The sequence below is a fragment of the Rhinoderma darwinii genome, chromosome 2, assembly GCF_050947455.1.
Source record: "Rhinoderma darwinii isolate aRhiDar2 chromosome 2, aRhiDar2.hap1, whole genome shotgun sequence".
NCBI classification, from domain to species: Eukaryota; Metazoa; Chordata; class Amphibia; order Anura; family Rhinodermatidae; genus Rhinoderma; species Rhinoderma darwinii.
Window position 1 is genome coordinate 317,239,596 of NC_134688.1, and position 26,221 is coordinate 317,265,816.

A 26,221-nucleotide genomic window follows, 5' to 3' on the forward strand; every position below is an offset into this window, starting at 1 on the left:
CTCATCTAAGTTGGGAGAATCGAAGAATAAGGTTGAATGCTTGGGAGACGTTATGCCCTGGCAAATACACTGGGGAAGTACTTGAATCATTTATGAAAGAAGCTAGATACAGCCTTTTCTCCGCAGTGTCCTCTTACATGACATCCCTCCACCTTATCCAGTACCAGCCACATCCATCCATACGGGTGAGATGCTGTGCCTGTTTAAACAATTAAGTGGATGTGGTCATTGTTGGCGCAACCGCAGCCCTTTATTGTATTGATCAGGAAAGAGCCCCAAGGGATCGGCCCAACAATTTCGCAGGTCATCTCCTTCCATCAGGTCAGTGACTTTTTTAAGTGAGGGAATCTGTCCTGACTGAGGTGAGCTCCAGATATTTAATCAATCAACAGAACCTTCCATCCCAGATATTAATCCATCTTCCAAGTCACCACAGAATATTAGGACAAGCTAGAGGGCCCTCAAAGCACCAGAGCTTCAAAGTGGGGTACATCCAATAGGAACCTGCCCCAGTCCCTGTTTGGCAGGCTGTACTCAAAACTTTGCACAAAAGATAGAATTGACTACAATAAAAAGGCTGAGCGTGACATGAAGCTCAAAATAATCCACTGCCAACACTCTTGAGACCTAAAACAGTTCTTCCTAGTAGACACACTGAACAAAAAGCGTTACATACTGAATGTTAAAGGTAGGGGTTTGTCTGAATCCATAGCAAATAGTGCTTTATTGTCATCCGTCTCAACTTTATTCTCCAACTACCTTGGTTGCCCTGACTAATGGCAGATTATCGTTAGGGCGGTTCGGGCAGCCGCCCGGGGCCCAAGGCTTCCGGGGGGCCCATGGCCGGCCGAACATGATCGCACGGGCCCCCTCATGCCCGGTGGCGTCGCTAGCACTGGCGGGTGCCCCGGTGCTAGCGGCAGCCACATTCATTTGTATCTGAGTCCTCAGGACTTAGATACAAATTAATACTATAGGTTGCAGGTCACGTTCGGCTTGCAGCCTATAAGGCACTGGGAAGACTCCCTGCACAGGTCGGCGTGATGAGGTACTGCATCACGCCAGTCTGCGCATGGGTCTAGTTCGGAGGATTCACACGCGTCCAGCTGGAGCGGCCGCCACAGGGTAAGGTAAGTAAACTGTATATATTTTTTTATGTAGAGACTATCGCTGTGTATATATTTAAGGAGGGGGGGATTGCTCCGTTACACTATATACAAGGGTCCTGGGTGGCCCTATATACAAGGGGGAGAGTAGCGCTGTGTGGGCCTGTATACAAAGGGGGTAGTGCTCTGTGACACTATATACAAGGGGGGAGTGCTGTGTGACACTATATACAAAGGGGGGAGCGCTTTGTGACACTATATACAAGGGGGGAAAGCTGTGTGACACTATGTACAAAGGGGGAGGGCTGTGTAGCACTATATACAGGGGGGCTGTGTAGTGCTATCCACAGCGGTATGTGTGTGGCGCTCTTTATAGAGGGGGCTTTTTGGCGCTATTTACAAGAGGGGGAGAACTGTGTGGAGCTCTCTACAGGGGGGCTGTATGGCACCATCTATAGGGGGCTGTGTGTAACGCTCTCTACGGGGGGATGTGTGATATCTACAGGGGGCTGTGTGTGGCGCTATCTATGGGGGTGTGTAATATCTACAGGGGCTGTGTGGGGCACTATGTATAGGGGGCTGTGTGTGGCACTATGTACAGGGGGCTGTGTATATGTGGTGTTTTACAGCGTTTCGTATTCTTAGTCTTTGCTGCTATTATATTTAGGGGCACAGTATGTGGCACCATGATAATTTTATTTTCGTTTATAGGTGTGGAAATGTTGGAAAAGTGAGGAGCCGCAGACATTGGAGTGGCAAATTCTGCAGAAATGGGTCATGGCCGGGAGAAGTCGTCATGAGCTCTGGACCGGATGGATAAGAAAAGAGGAAAAAAACTACTAGAATCTGAGACGTTGTCACCTGTGAGTCACTAGATATATAGAGAATCTGTCACCTTTCCTGACATGTTTATTATAGGAAATCCTTGTATTTCACAAAAAGACTTTCTGAAGTCCAGGACTGAAAGACAATTCCCCTTGTCAGGAGGATGTGTCCCAAACAGTGTGATACTGTCAGTATGTAGGGACACAGCCCTGTAATCGTAACACCCATTTGTTAATGCTTGCCCAAAAAGGTAGTGTTAACAATAGTTACGGTGCGGAAGGGGGGCCCAAGTTTGGGTAACAGCCCAGGGCCCATGGTCTACTTAATCCGCCACTGGCCCTGACACCTGCTATAATCTAAGATTTTCTCTACCTCTATCTTCAGAGATTATTTATGCATATTTGAAGAAATAGTGGACAGAGGAACTGCCTTCAAAACAGTTGAACTTTTCATCCATCTGAATTATGATGGTCAAAACTTTCATTTACTTCCTGACCTTTAGGGACCTGAACTTTTATTTGCTCTAACTGGTTTACAGAGCAAAAGTACATGTCTTTGTTAATGCTGGTTCCCAAGGTTGCCTAGGTAACAGATTTGTTTAAGATTCTGTTTTTGGCCTTTCGCTCTCCGCCCACCTTGGTTTTTACTTGGGAATCAGACATTTTATGTTTTCTTAACTATGATATAATAATGTACACAATATTTTCTTTATGTGTTCTTATGTGACAAAATGTTCTGTGCGTAATACTTGTAGTTTTAAGCAAGTTAGACTTTACTATTTGTTTAATCAACTATCAATTCTTGCAGTTAGTTATTCATTTCAGGTGAACCTGTAGAACTAGCTGTTTATAGATGCACAGGCTCAGAAGCTCCACCTAGAGTCCTAATCCGGAAGAGCACATTGTTATATAAAAGTAGAGTATTCCTGTAAACATACATATGAGCCATTGGTAAAGCAGACAAATGTGTCATATACCAGTTACATAAATGCTCTGTCATTCAACCAACCGTATTGAAAAATGCACTAAATTGCGGTAAAAACGCATGCGTTTTTTTAGATGCGGTTGTAACTGCACCTCAACTGCAATATCTGATACAGCCCTAGTGTGTATTTACGTAAATTTCACAGGTCACAGTCAAATTGGGGTTTTTGACACAATTTCCATAAAATCACTCCAAGAACTGCTATTTGACCATGACGCATGAATACACCATAACGTGTGTTTTTATTAAACCCTTGTAACTACCAGCAGGTTTGTGGACCCACTGGGCTACTCCATGGTAACGGAGTAGCTGCTGTCCAGACAGGCGTAATACAGTCACAGGTAGATGGAGGCAGCAGGACACAGTCAGATTGCTGGTAGCCATATAAACTGGTGCCGGATTGCTGGAAACAAACTGGTGCCGGATTGCTGGAAACAAACTTGTGCCGGATTGCTGGGAGCAGGCTGGTGCCGGATTGCTGGGAGCAGGCTGGTGCCGGATTGCTGGGAGCAGGCTGGTGCCGGATTGCTGGGAGCAGGCTGGTGCCGGATTGCTGGGAGCAGGCTGGTGCCGGATTGCTGGGAGCAGGCTGGTGCCGGATTGCTGGGAGCAGGCTGGTGCCGGATTGCTGGGAGCAGGCTGGTGCCGGATTGCTGGGAGCAGGCTGGTGCCGGATTGCTGGGAGCAGGCTGGTGCCGGATTGCTGGGAGCAGGCTGGTGCCGGATTGCTGGGAGAAGGCTGGTGCCGGATTGCTGGGAGAAGGCTGGTGCCGGATAGCTGGGAGCAGGCTGGTGCCGGATTGCTGGGAGCAGGCTGGTGCCGGATTGCTGGGAGCAGGCTGGTGCCGGATTGCTGGGAGCAGGCTGGTGCCGGATTGCTGGGAGCAGGCTGGTGCCGGATAGCTGGGAGCAGGCTGGTGCCGGATAGCTGGGAGCAGGCTGGTGCCGGATATCTGGGAGCAGGCTGGTGCCGGATTGCTGGGAGCAGGCTGGTGCCGGATTGCTGGGAGCAGGCTGGTGCCGGATAGCTGGGAGCAGGCTGGTGCCGGATAGCTGGGAGCAGGCTGGTGCCGGATAGCTGGGAGCAGGCTGGTGCCGGATCTCTCAATGATCTTTCGGCGCCCCACCCCATCATTAAATAAAAATGCCCCATAAAAAAATTATAATGCCCCTTTAGTGCCCCTATACAGTATAATAATAATATATTACAACCCCTTCAATGACACAGTATTTTGTCCTCTAATTGTGCCCACAGTATTACGCCATCTGTAGTACCCCTACACAGTATAATGTCCACTTAGTGGCCCCCACACAGTATAGTGCCCCCCTGTAGATTTTGCCATATAGCCTCCCTGTAGACAGTGCCATAATCCCCCATCTCCTTTATGTAGATCGTGCCAAACAGCCCCCCCACCTCCCCCTTGTATACAGTGCCATACAGTCCCCCACCTCCCCCTTGTAGACAGTGTCATACAGTCCCCCACCTCCCCCTTGTAGACAGTGCCATACAGTCGCCCACCTCCCCCTTGTAGACAGTGCCCCCAAACAAAAACAAAAATTGTACTCACCTAGGCCCCGTTCCCATGACGAACTGAGCTGCTCAATGACGGGATTCATGTGGAGGAGCGGACATTGATAACCACCTTTCTTGCTGTCTATGGGTAAGGCTATTGCCATACAGATTACTTTCTAAAGCACTGTCACTTTTTTCTTACCTTTTCTTGTTTACATTGACTCAATATATCTATATAGCACACCTACTAGTATTGGGAAGATTTCCCCTTGTGTGGGGAGGTGTATACTTCTTGAAATAAGTAACTGTATACCATTTGTTAACCCATATGAGTCAGCAATAATAATTACTAGTAGCTCCGCTGTTCTTACTAGAGTCTTATCTTTATGCATTTTAATATTGTTTGTGATACATGTCTAATAAAAGTTTATAGTTTTATATACAAACTGGCCTGAAACGCTCTGATTGTTTTCTCTTGTGTATGGATCAATGACGGGTTCGTGTAGCCTAGTACAGAGTTTCCCAACCTTTTCAGACTCGAGGCAGCACTGTAAAAATAAAATTTGCTCAGGGCCCCCCTACCAAAAATTGTTTCGAGAAAGACAGAAAACGGCTAAGAACAAGCACTACACTCGTAGGGTATGTTCACACACGTTTTTTGTAAGGCAAAAAAAAATCTGCCTCAAAATTCCTTCAGTAACTGACAGCGTTGTGTGACCTTTTTTGTGTCTTTTCTTAAGCTGTTGAAGCGAATGCAAAAGACGCAGGAAAAAAAGCTCCAAACGAGCGCTGCAAGTATTTTCTGCCTCCTATTAATTTCAATTGGAGGTCAGAGGCGGAAACCACTTAAAAACCATCAGCCCCCACTCACAGTAAAATGACCATCAGCCCACCACTCACAGTAAAATGACCATCAGCCCACCACTCACAGATTCCCCCTGTAGGTAGCGCCACACAGCCCCTTGTAGGTAGCGCCACACAGCCCCCTTGTGGGTAGCGCCACACAGCCCCCTTGTAGGTAGCACCACACAGCCCCCTTGTAGGTAGCGCCAGACAATCCCTTGTAGATAGCGCCACACAGCCCCCTGTAAAGAGCGCCACACAGCCCCCTGTAGAGTGCGCCACACAGTCCCCTGTAGGGAGTGCCACACAGCTACCTGTAGGGAGTGCCACACAGCCCCCTGGTAGGAAGTGCTGCACAGCCTCCTGCTATGGAGTGCCGCACAGCCCCCTAGTAGGGAGTGCCGCACAGACCCCTGGTAGGGAGTGCCGCAAAGGCCCCTTGTGGGGAGTGCCACACAGCCCACAGCCCCCTGGTTGGTAGTGCCCCACAGCCCCCTGGTTTGTAGAGCCCCACAGCCCCCTAGTTGGTAGTGCCACACAGCCCACAGCCCGCTGGTTGGTAGTGCCACACAGCACACAGCCCCCTGGTTGGTAGTGCCACACAGCACACAGCCCCCTGGTTCATAGTGCCACACAGCCCACAGCCACCTGGTTGGTAGTGCCACACAGCCCACAGCCACCTGGTTGGTAGTGTCACACAGCCCACAGCCCCCTGGTTGGTAGTGCCACACAGCCCACAGCCCCCTTGTTGGCAAATAAATGTGTGGAAATAAACTAAGATATAACTTTTATTTAGTCTCGTTAAAGAATTAATCCTTTTAGCTAGATTAAATAAAAGTTATATCTTAGCTTATTTCCACACATTTATTTGATAGCTGCGAAAGCTGGGTATTTTGTGTTCTCCTGCACAGTTGTCCTTTTTTGTAGGTAGTGCCACACAGCCCACTTGTAGATAGAACCCCACCCCCCACCCCTTCCAGTATAGATAGCGCCACTGTAGCTCCCTGAAGGAGTGGAATCCCCATGTGACCGGGGATTCCGCTCCTGGAGCGCTGCTTGATGTCTCTGTCCATATATGGACAGTGACATCAGGGGAAACTCCTGAAGTGGAATCCCCGTCCACAGCGTTGCTGACGCTGTGACCGTCGATTCCACTCCAGGAGAAGCTCCTGTCGTTTGTGTCCATGACGTCACTGGCTTCTCCTGGAGTGGAATCCCCGGTCATAGCGTCTGCAGCACTGTGACCGGGGATTCCGCTTCAGGAGTTTCCCCTGATGTCACTGTCCATATATGGACAGAGACATCAAGCAGCGCTCCAGGAGCGGAATCCCTGGTCACACGGGGATTCCGCTCCTACAGGTAGCTACAGTGGCGCTAGTAGATAGCCGAGCAGGGAGATACCTCTGCTGCACTATTGTTTCCGTCAAAAATTGACATTAAGGGCCTGTCCACATCACCGTTCGCTTTCCGTTCCGGGGTTCCGTCGACTCCGCTATTGATTCCGTCAGAAAATCGGAAACCTGCCGGAATGGTGACGAATGGAAACCATTACCGATGTTTCCGTCACCATTGAGATCAATGGTGACTGAAACGGGAGCTGTGCTTTCCCTTTCACTTTCCGTTGCGGCGTTCACCCGACGGAAACCTCCGAGGGAACCCCGGAATGGAAATGAACGGTGATGTGAACAGGCCCAAACATGACTGAAAGCAGCTTTCTGTTTTTCTTTAACATTGAAGTCAATGGATGACGGATACAAACGGAAGCAAACTGAAAATGAAAGCTAGAGAGATGCAAAGATAAAAACGGATCCGTTAAAAACGGAGTATAACTGATGACAAACTGACACAAACGGAAAGAAAAGAGTCAGTTTTTTTGATGGATCCGGTAAACATTTTACCTTCCGTGGCATACATCAGTCTGTCCATTTTTGTTTATTTCAACGGATCCGCTAAAACGGATGTCACAACACAGATGTGAATTAAGCCTTAGTATTTCTGTAAAAATGTAATGTATTATAATCCCACGGTCTCTGCTTACACAGGTCACAGGTTTTATATATACTTACTTTTCTCATGGATTGACAGCAAATACAGTGAAAAAGGATGGTATGAAAGTGCTCATTAAATGCTGCACTTTTGCTAATAGGTTTTAAATTAGTCAATAATGTTATCTTATCAAAAGCTGATAGCCAGACAAACAAGGCAGTTGGCACACTTTATCCACAGAAATACTCTAGTAATGCACTCCTTTCACATGTGGTCCTACAATATGATTATAAACATTTTAGTGCTAAAATTATAAATGTGGGCCTCCACCGATCAAACATTTATGTCTTCTCTATGCTAATGATAGGCAATCAACATCTTTAACCCTGTATCGAGCACAGTTTTCTTTAACCGCACAAACATCTTATGATACTCTTCTATTAAAGTTATCAAGGCCAGTGCAGCATTTAGCAGCAGTCATTTTTGGGCTAAAATGACAGTCACTCTCCCCATATGGTATACTGTCATACAGTGTACAGGTCACCATACTAGAGAGTGTCCAAATATACAGGTCGTACAATATAATGGCGAAATAACACTTCTACACAGTTTTCTAAATAACAATGTTATACAGAGCCACCACCATAATACAAAAAATGTATATACTATACAGTGCCTAAGTAGTAGAGCCTCACAAGAAAACACCATCATGAGGTGCCCCTTTCAGCAGGGCCAACAGATGCGGCCAGATTGAACGCACAGGTCACGCAACCCTTAGGCCAGCCATCACCCAGAGACAGTTTCACCCTGGAGTGTCTGGAGACACTGCCACATGATAGCCACTTCACTGCTTTTACAGTTTCACGGCCTACTGCACAAATGTAAAAAGGTGCTTACAGCAGGTTGAGCAGCCAACTGCCAAAATGTAAATATTCTTGCAGGTTCCACAGTCTGTTGATAAAAATAAAAAAATATATTGGAGTGTACAGGTGAGACCCAATACAAGATCAGGATAATCTGAATGAGTACTAATATAGTCACCAGTGATTAAGTGCTACGTGACAGTACAACAATGATATTAACAACTGTACTGTGTGACATCACTAACCTGTAGTGCTGGACATTATGTGTTGTACACTATACTAATACTCATCATCGTGCAACATCACACGGATATCCTCTACTGTTTTATATAAAAATCCACTACTGAGACAAAACTCTGGTCTAGGCTGGCTATATTGTCAGTTTACTAAAACTTTGAGAGAGAAAATGTTCACATTAGCACTGAAGTGGTTAATCCTGCAGTCCAAACCTCAGCAAACACTATTATTCAATGCGTTAACAGACATAACATTGCTATGTAAACTGAGTTACAGTGGAAATGTTTCACCTTTACACACTACAATGAAGTTTTCCACCACAAATTACAAAAATCTATGCAACAGTTAGGAATTTGAATGACATAAATCATGCAACTAAAGGAACACTTCAACGAAGCTGAACTATGAGGACAGCTCTTTATTATAGCTATTTTGTACAATAAATTATCTTGTTCTCGTTGACCATTAAAATAAGACTTACGCTAGAGTGAATACTGTTTCTTATGGTATGAGTGAAGCTAGACGCTACTGTGCACTGGAAAATGAAGAATTGGAAGGATTTAGGATCAGCAGTTATAGTTGGTGTTATAGTAGTAGTTGGTGCTGCTACTGCTGAATAGGTGTGGCGTTTTATCTTATCTCAGGTCAGCTTGCGTAACTATTTTCCGGTCCCCACCTCAGTAATGACAGCTGTGTCCTACAGGCAAGTGTGACATATTATGTGACATCTTACACAGAGATAAGCATGTCTACTTAACCATCCATATTAAAAATAAGAGTATAACAGTGTGTTTATCAATCACATACGATTAACAGATGCTAGAAGGCAAGTGAAGGCACATTTATGAAGCATATCAAACAAAATGAGCCATTTTTATGGTTCTACTTACCTATTTGTAATCTTCAATTCTCTTCGACACTTTCAGGCCAACTAATCCTACTCCTTTATACATAATACAATCAACTTTATACTCCCTCATTATCTTAAACATCCCCGCGTTCCCCTCGAATAACAATTAATACACAGGATTGGATGAAATTGGCCACGGCAGCCAGTTTATTGACAAACATAACATCAATAAAGATAGTGTTGACGCAATTCCAGCCAAAAATATATTAGACTGAAGGTTTATGTAGGTGTGTCAACCGACACCTGTATCAGTACACCTGTTTCCGCGTCAGAAAACTTGTCAAAATACTCAGTGTGAACTCCCCCTATAGATGCTACGAGTCAGACTGACCCCCCTCCCCTATAAACAATGTCATTCTCCAGGCTCTCAAGGACGATCGGCTCCTTTAATAAACGCAAAAATGGGTAAATATTTATCTATATTCTCCATAACAAGAAAGACTAAATAACTACCATACAGCTTACTAAGGCTATGTTCACACAGAGTTTTTTGACGCGGAAACCGCGACGCAAAACTCGTCAAAGACCGGCCGAAAATGCCTCCCATTGATTTCAATGGGAGGCGGAGGCGTCTTTTTCCTGCGAGCGGTAAAACCATCTCGCGGGAGAAAGACGGGACATCCCCTATCTTCGGACGTTTACGCCTCTGACCTCCAATTGACATCAATGGGAGGCAGAGAAAGCGTATTTCGCTGAGTTTTATGCCCGTGGCGCTCAATGGCCGCGGGCGAAAAACGCTGAGAAAATTGGCGTGCAGGCAGAGGAAAATCTGCCTCAAACTTCAAAACGGAATATTGAGGCAGAATTTTCGCCTGCAAAAAACTCAGTGTGAACCCAGCCTTAAGAAAAAAAAAGATAGTTTCAGACAAGGCTGACATAGATATATTAGCTTTAAAGCAATATGACTTATTAATCTCAAAAGGGCTCCTTCATGCCACAAGATGGATTCCAGAGAGTGGCGTAACTATAGGGGTCGCAGCGGTCGCAATTGTGACCGGGCCGCGAAGCCAGGGGGCCTGCGGCCCCCGCACCACATCAATAAAAAGTTACTATAGTAACTGTTGCCTATGTAATAAACTACACGGGCCCCCATTACTATAGTAACTGATAGTACTTAACTTCCCCCTTCCGGAGCGCAGCGGAGGTCTTGACGTCACAACGCTGTGCGCTGCGCACAACATCCTGACCCTGGATGGAGTAAGAACCTCCACTGCGGCCGAAGAAGAGAATATATGTAATACCACTGTCTGCTGGAGCTGATCGGTCGGGGTCCGACTCCCAAGCCCCTGCTAATTAGCTGTTTTGAAGAGGGTGCAGCACTCGTACGAGCGCTACTTCCCCTTCATTCCGGTCCCTTTCTCACACTGTGAATCGCCGACATGGATGTGTCAGCGATTCACAGTGTGCGCAAGTAAGCAAAATTAAGGGGAAGCGGCACTTGTACGAGCACTACACCCCCTTCAAAACAGCTGATTGGCGGGGGCCCGGGAGTTGGCCCCCGACCCATCAGCTATCGATGGCCTATCCTGAGGATAGGCCATCAATGTTTAGGGACTGGACAACACCTTTTAAGCCTACCATGTGGTATTCTTAGATACAGGGCCCCAGCAGACAGTAATCTTATACTGTATAGGATTCCTGACTGCCTTGTGGTAGGCTTAGATACAGGGTCCAACAAACAGTATCACACATGCACATGGGCCCTGTATCTAAGCCTACCATATGTGTTAGGCTGTGCTCACATCACCGTTGCCCTTCCAGTGAGGGGTTCCGTCAGAAGTTTCTGTCGGGTAACCCCTCAACGGAAAGGCAAACTGAAAACTTAGCTTCCGTTTCCCTCACCATTGATCTCTATGGTGACGGAAACGTTGCTAAAGGTTTCCATTTGTTACCCATGTGACAGGGTTCCGTTGTTCTTGACGCAACCAATCGACTATCGACGGAAACCTCTGACGGAACCCCTCAACGGAAGGGCAGCGGTGATGTGAACTGGCCCTTACTAATGATTTTTTTTGTGTTTGTGCTTTTTTACAGGTTCGGTCGTTGGACTACATCGGATTCGAGGACTACTTCGATGACGGCTTTTTTTATTATCCATAAAATGGTTAATGAGGGTTGTGTGTGGGGGGGGGGGGGTTATTTCAATAAACCTATTTTTTTCTATTTTTTTTTTTTCACTTTATTACTACCGCCTTATTAATAGCTGCTGGTTGATTGACAGCATCCATTACTAAGGCGGGGCTTAGAGTTAGCTGGTGCAGAGGCCACCAGTACCCACCGCCACCAGGGGTGCCGGGAAGAGCCGGGTGCGATCCAGTACCCGACCATCTGTAGTGATGGTCAAGCACTGATGCAGCCGCAGGGTGGTATTATTAGGCTGGGAAAGGCCAAACGCAGTGGCCCTTCCAACCCTGCTAATGCTAGGCTGCTGCTGCTGTGTTGAATCTGTCTGGTTATATAAAATGGGGCGGACCCCACGTCATTTAAAAAAATAATAATAATAATAATTGGAAACAAAGATGTGGGTTCCCAATCGGACCATCATGGGATATAGACTTCTCGGCAAGCACCATTTGTTCCCCACTGACCAACTACCTCCTTCTCCTTGTGTGGCTCTCTTCTCCATCCATACCTTTTGTTCTGTGAGAGGGGCCTGGGTCTGGAGGCTTCTCAGCATTATGGAGCTGACCGTGCTCACCGCTGGTTGGCATACCAAAGTCAAACCAAGCTCTTGTAGAGCTGCAGCCTTAGCTGCTTGGTCCGCAAATTTGTTATCTAATGCCTCTGGAGTCATGTCCTTTGTGTGAGCCAGTACTTTTAACACCGCTACTTGTTGAGGCAGTTGTAAAGCTGACAGTAAAGCTGCTACTGATTCTGCATTTGCTATGGGTTTACCCTTGCGAATTCAAGAAGAGGTGACTTTTCCATATGGGGCCATAATCGTGGGCAATCCCAAAGGCATACCTAGAATCAGTGCAAATATTAACAGTTTTACCTTCTGCCAGTCTACATGCCTCCGCAAGTGCCATCAGCTCAGCCTCCTGTGCAGATTTGCTATACAATACCTCATGTTGAGTGACTACAGCATACCTGGTGCGATATTTGCTGTCCTGGAAGGATCTGGAGCCATCTACAAACAACCGAAAAATCTGAGTTAGAGAGTGGTATGCGAGACATGTTTTCTAGGCCTTGGGTTTCACTTTCCATAATATGCTAACGCCCCCCTCACTAAACCCATAGGTATGAGAGTGGTGGGGTTTAGTGTAGTGCACCTCTGGATTGTCACTTGAGGGGGACTAAGCAAAACAGCTTCATCTTTGGTAAGCCCGGAAATGGACAAGTGCTTGATCTGAACCTGCTGCAGCATGTCTGTAAATTAGTGTGGTACCATAATAGAGAGTATATGATCAAGGACTATATCTGATAGTCACTCTTCCTGAGGAGCGTAGCTGACGCTGATACCGCTCGGATACAGGAGGGTGACCCTAGAATGATCGGGTGTAGGTGGGTTGAGTAATAGGCCACTGGTCTGTTTCTGTCACCATGTTTCTGAACAAGAACCCCTGATGCATGCCCCCCTAACTCATGGCAGAAAAGAGTGGAGGGCAGCCCATAATCAGGCAGTCCCAGTGCCGGTGCAATTTGCACTGCAAGTTTCAGGGAGTGGAAGGCGTCCAAGGCTGGTTGGGTAAGGGTTAATGGCTCAGTGGATAGAGAATCATGCAATGGTTGGAGGCTGAGGCATTACGTATCCACGGCCTGCAGTATCCAACCAGACCTAAAAATGCTTGCAACATTCTGTGATTTTTTTGACAGAGGAATCTCCTGGATTGCTCTGACCCTGTCTGTAGACAAATGTTTGGCATCTTGAGAAATACAATGGCCCAGAAATGTGACTGTCTGCAAAAAGTACTGCAATTTACGCCTTGCACCCACTGTCTGACAGGAGAGATATAGTTTCTGTCTGACAAGTTTGTTTGTCACTCCAGCACAGTAAGAGGCCATCCACATATTGTAGGAGGAGAGTACCTGGATCTGAGGGAGCCCAGTCGTCTAGGACTGCTTTCATGGCCTGGTAGAATTCGGTGGGTGAGTTGCAGGCCCCCTGCGGCAGCACAACCCAGCAATATTGTTGTCCCTTATTTGTAAATGCAATTAATAACTGAGAGTCCTCGGCTAATTAACAGAAAGGAATGCATTAGCCAGATCTATCACAGTAAAACATTGTGCTGTGGGCGGTATTTGTGCAAGCAAGGTGTGTGGGTTTGGCACTATGGGGGTGTCTTTCACAGTTACAGTATTCAAAACCCACAAGTTATGTACCATACGGTATGTCACCGGTTTCCCGTTTTCAGTTTTGTTCTTTACTGGGTACAGGGGTGTATTGGCATTTGAGGTACATCTCTTTATGGCCCCCACCTTGAGGAACTCCTGAATATCTTTAGCTATTCCATTTTCCTGGGCCTGGCTGAGGGGGTACTGTTTTACACATGGGGGCACACCCTGGTTTGAGTTTAATCTGCACGGGTGAGACCCGCATCCTCTTTCCCCCTCGCCCATAATTTTTCTGGTACAACCCTAGTTCCTTTGCAAATGCATCTATCATGGTATCAGGGAGTTTTACTATATATGCTGCTCTCATCGAGAGGTGCTTGTCCCCCAAGGGGCTCACCGCTTGTATCCCTTCAGATGTAAATTCAACACAGGCACCTATTGCTCCCAATATGTCAGTATTCAAGAGATTGTAAGGTACAGTGTCAGATACCTAGAACTGAGTGACCAGTTCCCGTGTGTCATGTAGTCTTACTCTAAGGGGCTTGGTCAGGGTTACTGATAGATGTTCCCTCAAGCCCAACACATGTAAGATAATCAGCAGAAATTAAGTTTGATGGTACCAGCGTGGTCTGCAGAACAGTTTTGGCTGCTCCGGTGTCAACTAAGAATTGGAAGATTGTGCCCTCCACTTCTACCACTTCTCCTCCTTCTGCCAATGGTGTGGGCCCACTGTCTAATATCACATGCATTGGGCAGAGGCTGACATCTGGATTGTCAACTTCTTATTCTGAGGGAGCCGGCAAGTCAGATACATTTGTAGCCTTTGCCAGGCACTGGGCGGAAAAGTGTATTTTTTCTCCACAGTTCCAGCACCCCACGTTACTGTAATCTCCATGCCAACCACCTCCCCTTCTTCCTCTGAAATGACCTCTACCTCTGCCCATGCCCTTGTAAGACTGGTTCACCATGATTTCTTCATCACTCCCGCCCTGCTCCCAAAGCTACACCTTCAATGCTGCAATGTCCATTCTCCTCCATTCTGGTCTAGCAGTAATGATCTTCTCCGTGATCTCCTTCTTAGATCCCCTCATTATAGACTCCCTGAGAATCTTGACGTCCTTACTGTCGCCCTGCTCATACCCTGGTCTTGCCACTTGATCTCCATCTCACAACAATACTCTTCCAACCCCTGATCTGGTTGTTGTTGTTGTTCTTGTTGTTGTTCTTGTTGTATAGCTATCCATGAATCAACAATCTTGTCTCGTTCTAGTCCTGCCCAGACTTGTGAAAGTGCAAAGTATTCTTGCCCACTCGCCTCAGTTTGTCTGTCTTGAGGGGCTCCACTCTGTCCCATAATCTGCATTTTTAGTGATTCCCCTCTTTAACAACAGCCAGTCCCTCTAGGTCATCCCATGTGCAACGGCATGTACGTTGTAAACCTGCAAGTCGTGTGGAAAACATCACTGTCTATTTCCTTGGGTCAGGGAGACTGAAACTCATTGACAACTGATCACTAGGTGACCATGGCATGTACTGGTCATAATTGTGGTGCACTATCACTTGCTGTTCGGCATCATTGGGGTCGGGTCTCTGAAAAGCTTGGGACCTAGTCTGCATGGGAAATAACCCTGCTCAATTTGGAACCTTGTCCGGTCTCTGGCTCCCACAACTGCTGCAAAATTCAGCTGCGGGCGGGTCTTGCTGTCCACAATGAGGAGAGGTCCAGGTCACGGGCCCCCCTCACCTCCCTTGGGAGCACCAGTTGTCGGGTCAGGAGGGGGTGCGCCAGCAATTGTCTCCCACTATTTCGTCATTAAAATATTGATACATTTTAATGTCCATTCTGTTCAATCTCCTTACATCCCCCAGTAATAACCTCCTCTGCCACCTTAAGTCATGTGTCTGCTTTGTCAGTTAGCCCATGGTCTCTTAACCAACCTTTATTCATTTTTATGAATTCTTTCCACTAATGCACATCCAAACAACAATCATCCAACAGGCCTGCCTTTTAAAACAGTTTTTCACAGTTTGTTATAGCGTCTTTCCCTGCCCTATTTGTCACAATTTCTTTGGCTGTATACCACTGGGTACACCCTGTCGCTCTGCTCGGTGAGCTCCCCATGATTATAACTTAAATGCAGAAGTCCTTGTCGTACTACAAGTACTACCATATATTACCTACGAATATACAACCTTTCAGTCACCTACAGACAGACTCTGCCACCTACGGGCAGTTTGTAGTACATCTCTGCCACTTACGGGCAGACTGTGACGCCTACGGACACGTATAGTACGTTTTTGTCAAGCAAACGGGAAACAGGGTAACCTCTCCGTTGATCCTTAACAATTTTCCACAATAGCCCAATAATCAATGGACACATAGCGGACCTCCGAAATTAGTTCTCCCTATCTGTACAATTTTTTTCCAACTGTCTAAGCTGTAATCCTTTCACAACATCAAAAACCCTTATGTGTAGGTTAAAACCCCTATCAACCCTACGCTCAGTATGATAGAAATGCAGCACAGGCGTCTGATGCTCCTCATGCACTGAAACTATTAGAAACTTCTGTGCACCCTCACTTCTGGCTCGCGCAGAACACTTGCATTGCCGGCACCATCAACCTACAACATTCATACCATTGACTCACTTATGCTATGTCTGCAATCATTCATCACACAGAGCTTTAAAAATTCCCAACATACTTCTGAACAAGTGACTGCGTTCCAGGAGATTGAATCACCAATATAGCTAATACAAGGCATCAATGATATATGAGTGAAACAGTTGTAAGTATAAGCTCCTTACTCACCGGTTTTGATGTTCCACTGATGCACCAATGACTGCCTCCCAGCGACAGCTATCAGATGATTAATCTCCTGGGATTCGGCACCAAAATTGTTGACGCAATTCCAGCCAAAAATATATTAGACTGAATGTTTAGGTTAGTGTGTCAACCGACACCTGTATCAGTACACCTGTGCAGATCCAAATAATCCCAGTGGATATAGGTTATCGATATATCGGAAAGAAGTTAGACACAGACACACTGTATGCTCTAAATCGTTCTCTGACGTTTATTCATCCATCAAGTAATTATAATAATATCTTTCGAAGTAGGAGCCGCTTGATTCCAGCCAATCGTTTACAATGTGACGTTAATTTGGATCTGATTAAGCCAATAGCATACAATGACAATATGTTTTGTCCTGAATCAATCATAGGCTTAGAAGACGTTTTAAATGTAAAACCATGAGTACCCAAAATATACCACGTTATAGATGCTAGGAGTCAGACTGACCCCCTCCCTTATAGTAAACAATGTCATTCTCCAAACTCTCAAGGATGATCGGCTCCTTATCACACAAAAATGGGTAAATATTTATCTATATTCTCCATACCAAGAAAGACTAAATAAAAAACAGCTTTCTAAAGATAAAACAGAGAACTGTTTCGGACAATGCTGACATAGATCTATTAGCATCAAAGCAACATGATTTATTAATCTCAAAATTGCTCCTTCAGGTCACAAGATGAATTCCAGATATTCAAAATGGACAACCATGATACAAGATGGAGTCTAAGCAAAATGTAATCATTTAAACATAAACATATTCTAATCACTTCCACAGATAGCAACAACTTTTTATCAAAATACAACAACATTTCACCCACTCCTAAACATTCGACGGAAAGGGATCCTTGGAACTAAGAAGAGGATCTGGCCCCAGTCAATCTGCATAATTCTTTAGTATTTTGCCCCTAGCCGATTCCCCACAGGCTCAGTGGCAGCGTGACTACCCGCAGATGGGCACTAATTTACACCCGTACCCCAGGACACCACCCAGCAGGAGCCCAAACAAAAACCAGACCCTCCAGTTTGTACAATTTGGGAGGGACCATACCCATGATTAATCCCACCTCCACCAACACCAACTCCAAGGACTCCTAACCCGGCAAAACGAACATATCTTGAATGCCATTCAAGTATGCGAGCCACCACCCACCAACAAAGCACTCTCAATACCCTCCAGTATCCTGAGCGTACAGAGGTCAATGCCAACTGCATTAAGATGGACCCCATCAGCCAACCAAAAACTTCCTTGGCCATCCCCAAAACCATAATGCCTTACGAAAACACTACCATTCCTCACAACAAAGGCAGAAATTGCCCTGTTGACATTCACACAGGCCCTGTTAATGTCCACCATCGTTCGAGCCATACGCCAAGTCTTACGAGGCACAATCTCCGACCATACAATCTTAACAGATGGATGCAGCATCCACAGTCGTAGCAAGTCATACTGGACATCCCTGATAAGCAACCTGAATGGCCGAACACCTAAATAATTCCCTCCCACATGAAAAACAATATCATTCGGAGCCCTGTCCAAAAGAACATACCTGTAGCATCCATGGCTGCGCACCGTGGGGTTTACTCACCCCCCCGGCGGCCGCAGCCAGGATCTGTAAGCGCTGGCTCGCATCTTCTTCCCAGGAAACGCCAGCGCTCACTTCCGCACCGGTCCGCTGTTTCACGTAGGGTGTGCACGCTCGTGCCCGGCCTTAAAGGGCCAGCGCGCACACACGGGAAATCATCAACTAGCCCATGATTTCCTGGACTATAAGAAGGGCCCTGCCCCTTTGCTCATTGCCGAAGCGTTTTTAATATTCCCATGTCAGTCTTGCAAATGGTCCCTTAGTGTTATCCTGTTCCTGTTGTTACCCGTGCCCTGTTCCTGTATCCTATATCTCGTGCTGTGTTCTTGTTCCTGAGCCTGTTAGTGTTGGAGTCATGTCCTATTGCACCTGCTGTCGTCTGCCCTGTCCAGTGTTGTCTGCCACATCCAGTGTTATCCGCCACGTTTGGCGCAACCTGCTGCACCTGCTGTCATCCGCCACGTCTGACATGCCTGGTGCACCCACCTCCACCCGTGCTAAAGCTTCATCGACCGTCTGGACTATTTAGGTACCCTAGAGCGGGACTTTGTATAGATTGAGTGCTCTGTTGCTTGGTCAGCTGCCTCCCCGCTACGGCGGTGCGGCCTAGTGGGTCCACATACCCACAGACTGTGACAATACCGATTAACATCATGCAGCACACGATTCCAGCTTATGCCCCTCTGACCCAACCAACGCACGACAGTCACACTCCTGGGGAAACCCAGCTTTCTGCCTTCAGGACAGACATCCGCACGGTCAGCTCCCCAATGAACATACAAATGATCCACACCAAACGAGGAGCTGCACCTAAAGAAAAAACACAAACGCAGAAAACAAAGACAAAGAAAATAACCATGAAGGAAACAAAAAAGAAGAGTAAGGAGGATAAGAAGCAATGAATAACAACCCACAAACACAGCAATGACAACCATAAAAATCAGCATGAATCCCATAAGAACAGCACAATAGCAAACACACCCCCCGCACTTAAACACTTAAATGAGGACGCACATAAAACTGGTACCACCAAGATTCCCACCTGCCAATGCGCCAAACCACTGGGCTGAGGCCCCAACACGCCGCCTCCGTGGCAGAACCGATACGGAAAGAATGTAGTGAGTACACCGAGCCGTCTAAACCTAGCCTGCGAAAAACTCGTCCTAAAAATAAATGTAAACTGATATCGGGAGAGAAAAAAAGCCATCAGCATGTACCAGCAACTGTCCTGGGGCTGGAGAGTGGCCGCCCCAATATTAGCCTAGGCAACAAACCGGATACATCAATGTACCTGGCGAGGCTCCCAACACCACCCGCTTTCCCTTGCCTAGCTGATCCATTTTCGATCTCCGAATACAAAACGCCACCCTATCATCCAATAAAACCCCATCCCCAGACAATAAGGCCCAGCTCTTGTCCCACTGGGTGCCACCACTTCCCCTATACGCAAAGCGCCAAAAAACTCCCACAAAAAAGCTAGCTGTACCACCACTTCATACTGAGAACTACACACCCCACTCAATACCATACCCAAGCGCTCGAGTAAAGAAAAAGACACCGGGCGTCGCATATTAGGACGAGATCCACCCCTTGCGATAACCGCTCAGGGCCTGGCCTACCAGGAAATCCTTTGTGGCATCCGTGATGCCTCTAGACTAAAAACCAAAGGCCAAAGCCTCCACAAAACGATTGACCTTCGAGATAGACCAGCCCGCTGCCGACACGTGTTCCAAGAAACCTGGAGCGTAACTAAGAAAGACTGGACCTCATAGCAAACTCTTGACTGGGCCACAAGCAGCCCCCCTTATAGATAGTGCCCCCTGTAGAATGTACCATACAGCCCCCTGTAGACAGTGCTATACAGCTCCGCCTATAGACAGTATCGTTTTATGCTTGAGAAAGGTCCTGCTGGACTGAAACATCGCACGTGTCTGCCTGATATTGAGGACCGTGGACCAGGTCCAATTGTGGCGTGCACTCAGCTGCAGTCCAGTGCTGTTGAATCTATTTGTTTTGCTGCCGCTAGACAGTGTCACACCCCACTTGTAGATAGCCCCCCCACCTCCACCTTGAAGCTAATGCCATACAGCACCCCTGTAGATATCGCCATAAAGCCCCCTGTATATAGCACTATACAGCTCCCACTGTATATAGTGCCACACAGCCCCCTCCCTTCTATATAGTGCCACAAAGTCCCCTTAGTAGATAGTGCCGCACAGCCCCCCCTCCCTTAGTAGACAGTGCCACACACAGACCCCTGTAGATTGCACCATACACAGACCCTTGTAGATAGAGCCACAGCCCTCCCCCTTGTAAATAGTGCCACACAGCTCCCCCTTGTATATAGTGCTACACAGCTCCCCCTTGTATATAGTGCCACAAAGCTCCCCGTTGTGTATAGTGCCACACAGCCACCCCCCCTTGTGTATAGTGCCACAAGGCAATGGTGCATCCGAGAAAGTTGTACCAGCCAGAGGGATGTCAATCAAACATGGAAAGGTGGGTTTGGAGGCAGGACTACGTCTCTTTGGGATAGCGGCACCACCCCATGAACCTTTAATGAGTAATTAGCATATAGTGTGAGCCGTTTTAAAAGTGGATTTTAAAGATTTTGCTGCATCTGAGAAAAACATACATTTGGAAATATTGTCAGGTCATGTATTACCGCATGGTGGCGGTTCAAGGAGTTAAAACTACCAGACAGGTTCCCATTAAATATACAATGAATTAAGAACAACTGCATCTGGCCTGCAATTTTGTTATTATAAATATATTCTATATAATTACAGCTCCAGAACCAAGCTCCGACATATACGGCACCAGAACCAAGCTCAGTACATATATACGTCCCCATAACCAAGCTTAATACATATATACATAACCAGAACCAAGCTCAGTGCATATATACATCCGCAGAACCAAGTTCAATACATAAATACAGCACCAGAACCAAGCTCAGTACATAAATACAGCACCAGAATAAAGCTCATTACATATATACATCCCCAGAACCAAGCTCAGTACATATGTACAGCACCAGAACAAAGCTCAGTACATAAATACAGCACCAGAATAAAGCTCAGTACTTCAATACAGCATCAGAACCAAGATCAGTACAAATATACAGCGGCAGAACCAAGCTCAGTACATATATACAACACCAGAAACAAATACAGCTCAATTTAGTACAACCCCTGTGGTATAGGTTTATACGGCATAAAACTACAGCTCCCAGCATGGCCCGAACAATAGTAAGGATAGGCTGGGAGTTGCTGTTTCACAAATAAAAATCATACCACCCATCATCTCGCTGCAGATCATGCAGTGACTAAAGTGCTGATTAGAGGCAGAATAAACATTTACATTAAGTGACTCACCGGTGACGTCTCAGATTCTAGTTCTTTTCTTCTCCCTCCGGTCCAGACCTCTATGATGGATTTCTTCCGGACACGACCCATTTCTGCAGTTTTCCGCTCAGATGTCTTCACTTCTCACTTTTAAAACATTTGCTGCACCTATAAACTAAGTTAAAATCCTCAACACCTCTAAATATAACAAAGCGCCATACACTGCACCTCTAATTAGAATAGCGCCATATCCTGTGTCCCTGATTATAATAGTACCATACACTGTGTCCCACACACATACCATGCCCTCTGTAGAAAGTGCCCCTGTAGATAGTGACCCCCATAGAGTCTCTGTAGATAGTGCCCTACATAGAAGCCCCTGTAGATAGTGCCCCACACACAGCCCTCTGTAGATAGTGCCCACATATGGACTCCAGAGCTGCAAGGCAATAGTGCTTATCACTGAGCCACTGTGCTACCCAACATATAGCTTCCCCTATAGATAGCACTCCACATATAGCCCATCTCTGTATATAGTGTCCCACATATAGCCCACCCCTATAGATAGTCCCCTACAAAAAGCTCCCCTATAGATAGTGATCTACATATAGCCCACCCCTGTCTATAGTGTCCCACTTAAAGCTCCCCCTGTATATTATGCCCCACATCCCCACATATAGACCCCCCAGTAGATAGTGTCCCATATCCCAACATATAGACCCCCCTGTAGATAGTGCCCTTCATCTAGACCCCCCCCCTGTATATAGTTGCCCACATCCCCACATATAGACCTGTATATAGTATATAGTGGCCCAACGAAGCTAATAAGGGGCATGGAGAATCTAAGTTATTAGGAAAGATTAAACTAATTAAACCTATTTAGCCTTGAAAAAAGACAACTAAGGGGGGACATTATTAATTTATATAAATATATTAATGGCACATACAAAAAATATGGTGAAATCCTGTAAAACCCCCTCAAAAGACAAGGGGGCACTCCCTCCGTCTGGAGAAAAAAAGGTTCAACCTGCAGAGGCGACAAGCCTTCTTTAGGCTGGGTTCACACAACCTATTTTCAGACGTAAACGAGGCGTATTATGCCTCGTTTTACGTCTGAAAATAGGGCTACAATACGTCGGCAAACATCTGCCCATTCATTTGAATGGGTTTGCCGACGTACTGTGCAGACGACCTGTTATTTACGCGTCGTCGTTTGACAGTTGTCAAACGACGACGCGTAAAAATACAGCCTCGTCAAAAGAAGTGCAGGACACTTCTTTGGACGTTTTTGGAGCTGTTTTCTCATAGACTACAATGAAAACAGCTCCAAAAACGGACGTAAAAAACGCTGCGAAAACGGCGCGAAAAACGCCGCGAAAAATGCGAGTTGGTCAGAAAACGTCTGAAAAGCAGGGTCTGTTTTCCCTTGAAAACAGCTCTGGATTTTCAGACGTTTTTGGTGACTACGTGTGAACATACCCTAACTGTGAGAACTGTGAATCTATTGAATAGTCTACCGCAGGAGCTGGTCACAGCAGGGACAATAGATGGCTTTAAAGAGCCTCTGTCACCACATTATAAGTGCCCTATCTTGTACATAATGTGATCGGTGCCGTAATATAGATTACAGAAGTGGTTTTTATTTCGAAAAACGATCTATTTTCACCAAGTTATGACCTATTTTTGCTTTATGCTAATGACAACTATGCTTAATAGACAACTGGGCGTGTTTTTACTTTTGACCAAGTGGGCGTTGTGGAGAGAAGTGTAATACGCTGACCAATCAGCGTCATACACTTCTCTCAATTAATTTACTCAGCACATAGTGATCTTGCTAGATCATGATGTGCAGTGACATACTCACACATTCACATTACTGAAGTGTCTTGACAGTAAATAGACATCGCGTCCAAATAGGACGCGATGTCTATTCACAATCCCGACACTTCAGTAATGTTTGTGTGGGACTTACAGCACAGCACATCGAGATCACTTTGTGCTGTCATTTACAGCGAGATCTCGTGAGACTACGCTTGCTGTGCTGTAAATCCCACACAAACGTTACCGAAGTGTCGGGATTGTGAATAGACATCCCGTCCGTGCTGGAAGTGATGTCTATTCGCTGTCAAGACACTTCAGGAACGTTAATGTGTGAGTATGTCACTGCACATCATGATCTAGCAAGATCACTATGTGCAGAGTAAATGAATGGGGAGAAGTGTATGACGCTGATTGGTCAGCGTCATACACTTCTCTCCACAACGCCCACTTGGTCAAAAGTAAAAACACGCCCAGTTGTCTATTAGGAAAGTCATTAGGATAAAGCTAAAAATAGGTCATAACTTGGTCAAAATAGATAGTTTTTCTAAATAAAAACCACTGCCATAATCTACATTACGGTGCTGATCACATTATGTAAAAGATAGGGCACTTATAATGTGGTGACAGAGCCTCTTTAAAAAAGGCTTAGATCATTTCCTAGAACAAAAAAATATTAGCTCCTATGTGTAGAAATTGTTACCTCCCTTTACCCATCCCTTGGTTGAACTTGATGGACATGTGTCTTTTTTCAACCGTACTAACTATGTAACATCACCACATATAGACCCCCCTGTATATAGTGCCCCACATCCACACATATAGACTCCCCCTGTAGATAGTGCCCCACATCCCCACATATAGACCCCCCTGTATACAGTGGCCCAAATCCCCACATATAGACCGCCCCCCTGTAGATAATGCCACTCACAGTTTTATTAGAAAAAAACTAAAAAAACTTTACATACTCACATGATCCCGTTCCCGCACCATCCGATGGCAATGCAGATCTGCTCTCTTCTGAGCAGGTCTGCTGGAGCTGAACGACGCGTCGTTCAAAGGCACTGATTGGCAGGACAACGACTTGCCCCGTTAATCAGTGTCTTTCAAACACAGAAGCGGCGGAATTCCATCATCGTGCCGCTAGTGTCGCTGAAAGTCTCTGATTGGCGGGGCAAAATGATTTGCATCATTGTAAGGCGCTGAATGGTCAGGTATGGAGCTATAGACGCAGGTACAATTACTGCAAGAGGGGGTGGCTGTTGCTAGCACCGGGGCCCCCTCCGGTGCTAGCGACGCCCCTGGGCATGAGGGGGCCAGTGTCGCCCGGCCCATAAATGTTAGAGGCTCGGCAGAGCGGCCCCGTAGTAGCATCGCTACAGCTAGCGGCGCCACCGGGCATATGGGGGGGCGTGTCGGCTAGCGGCATGGGCCCACTCAAGCCGCGGGCCCCGTAGCAGCCACTTAGGTTGCTACTGCGGTAGTTATGCCACTGCAAGAAACCCAATAAAGCTACAACATGATCAGCACCCGAGCACACAGCATTTAGACCAGCCACCCAATCAACCCACTCACGCCACGCCAACTCATATGAACGCCACAGCCCAGGCACCAAGGATGAACTGTTCAGAGAACCTGCCCGTCGTAGACCAGATCCAAGAGCCGAGAGGACACTCGATTCCTGCGACATCTGAGGCCAAAAACCGAAAACGTTCCCACTGCAAATGAGAGAGAGAGTCGACATTGTCATTCCAGACACCCGGTACGTGCGCCACCACCACCCAAGTATTAAAAGACAAGCCCATAAGGACCAATCGCCGCAACAGCCGAATAACCGGGGGAGAAGAGAAGGAAATGTTGTTAATGGCCATCCCTATTCCCATGTAATCGCAATGGAATCGCACTTTTCTATCACGAAACCCCATATTGCCAGTGCCACTACAATGAGATCCAATTTCAGGAGGGCAAGATTACATATCAGGCCTTCCTGTACCCAAAACCCACACTACCCGCCACATCCGTGAACAATTCCCAATCGAAACTGTCCACAGCCGGGGCCATGAAGAGCAATTTCCCGTTATACATGGCAAAAAATTCATCCCAAACCTCCAAATTGTCTCGGTGCTCCCTCGTCAATCTCACAAAATGATGGAGGGGCCTAACGCCCCACAGTGGCTCCCGCTAAATGCCGGCAGAAAACACGACCCATAGGCATAATGCGACAAGCAAAGTTAAGTTTACTCAGTAAGGGCAGTAGGTCTCGCAGGCTAAATTTTCGCAACCGTTGCATATGACTCAACTCCGCCCTGAGATTAAGCAGTTTGTCTGTGGTAAGACGACAATCCAATCGGAAGTCAATTGTGATACAGAGAGAAACCAACATAGTCCTGGGCCCCTTTGTCTTATCTGGGGCCAAAGCAACACAAAATGATGCGCCACCCACTCCATTGTCATCAACAAGAGAGAATGCACTGAAGAACTCGCAGGGCCAACACAGAGAAAATCGTCCAAGTAGTGGATGATGGATGCAACCCCAGCCATGTCGAACACTGCCCACTCCAGGAACGAGCCTCAAAATAAGCGCACAAGATCAAGCAGACCATTGGGAGATACCTATCAGCAAAATACGACCCATCCCAATAATATCGCAACAGACGTATGCTGTCGAGGTGCACAATGAGAAGCCGAAAAGCCGACTCAATTTCCGTCTTGGCCATGAGAGCCCCCCTACAGTAAAAGTGAACTCATTCAATCGCCACATCAAAAGAAGTATAAACCACCGAACATATTCAGGGTCAATACAGTCATTAATAAACAAACCCTTGGGGAGGGTAAGATGATTGATGAGCCGAAACTTCATTCTAAGGACAAGCCCCAAGGGAGAAATCACTAGCGTGGAAAGAGGGGGGGGAGGGAAAGGACCCGCCATCCAGCCCAACAAGAACTCCTTGCCCAACTTCTCCAACACAACAGCCGGAAATCGATGTGCGGACTTCAGGTTGCAAAGTGAGATAGGCACCTCGTGGGGAAGACAGGAGATCCTGAACCCGTCCCTAAAACCCTCCTCCAATAAGA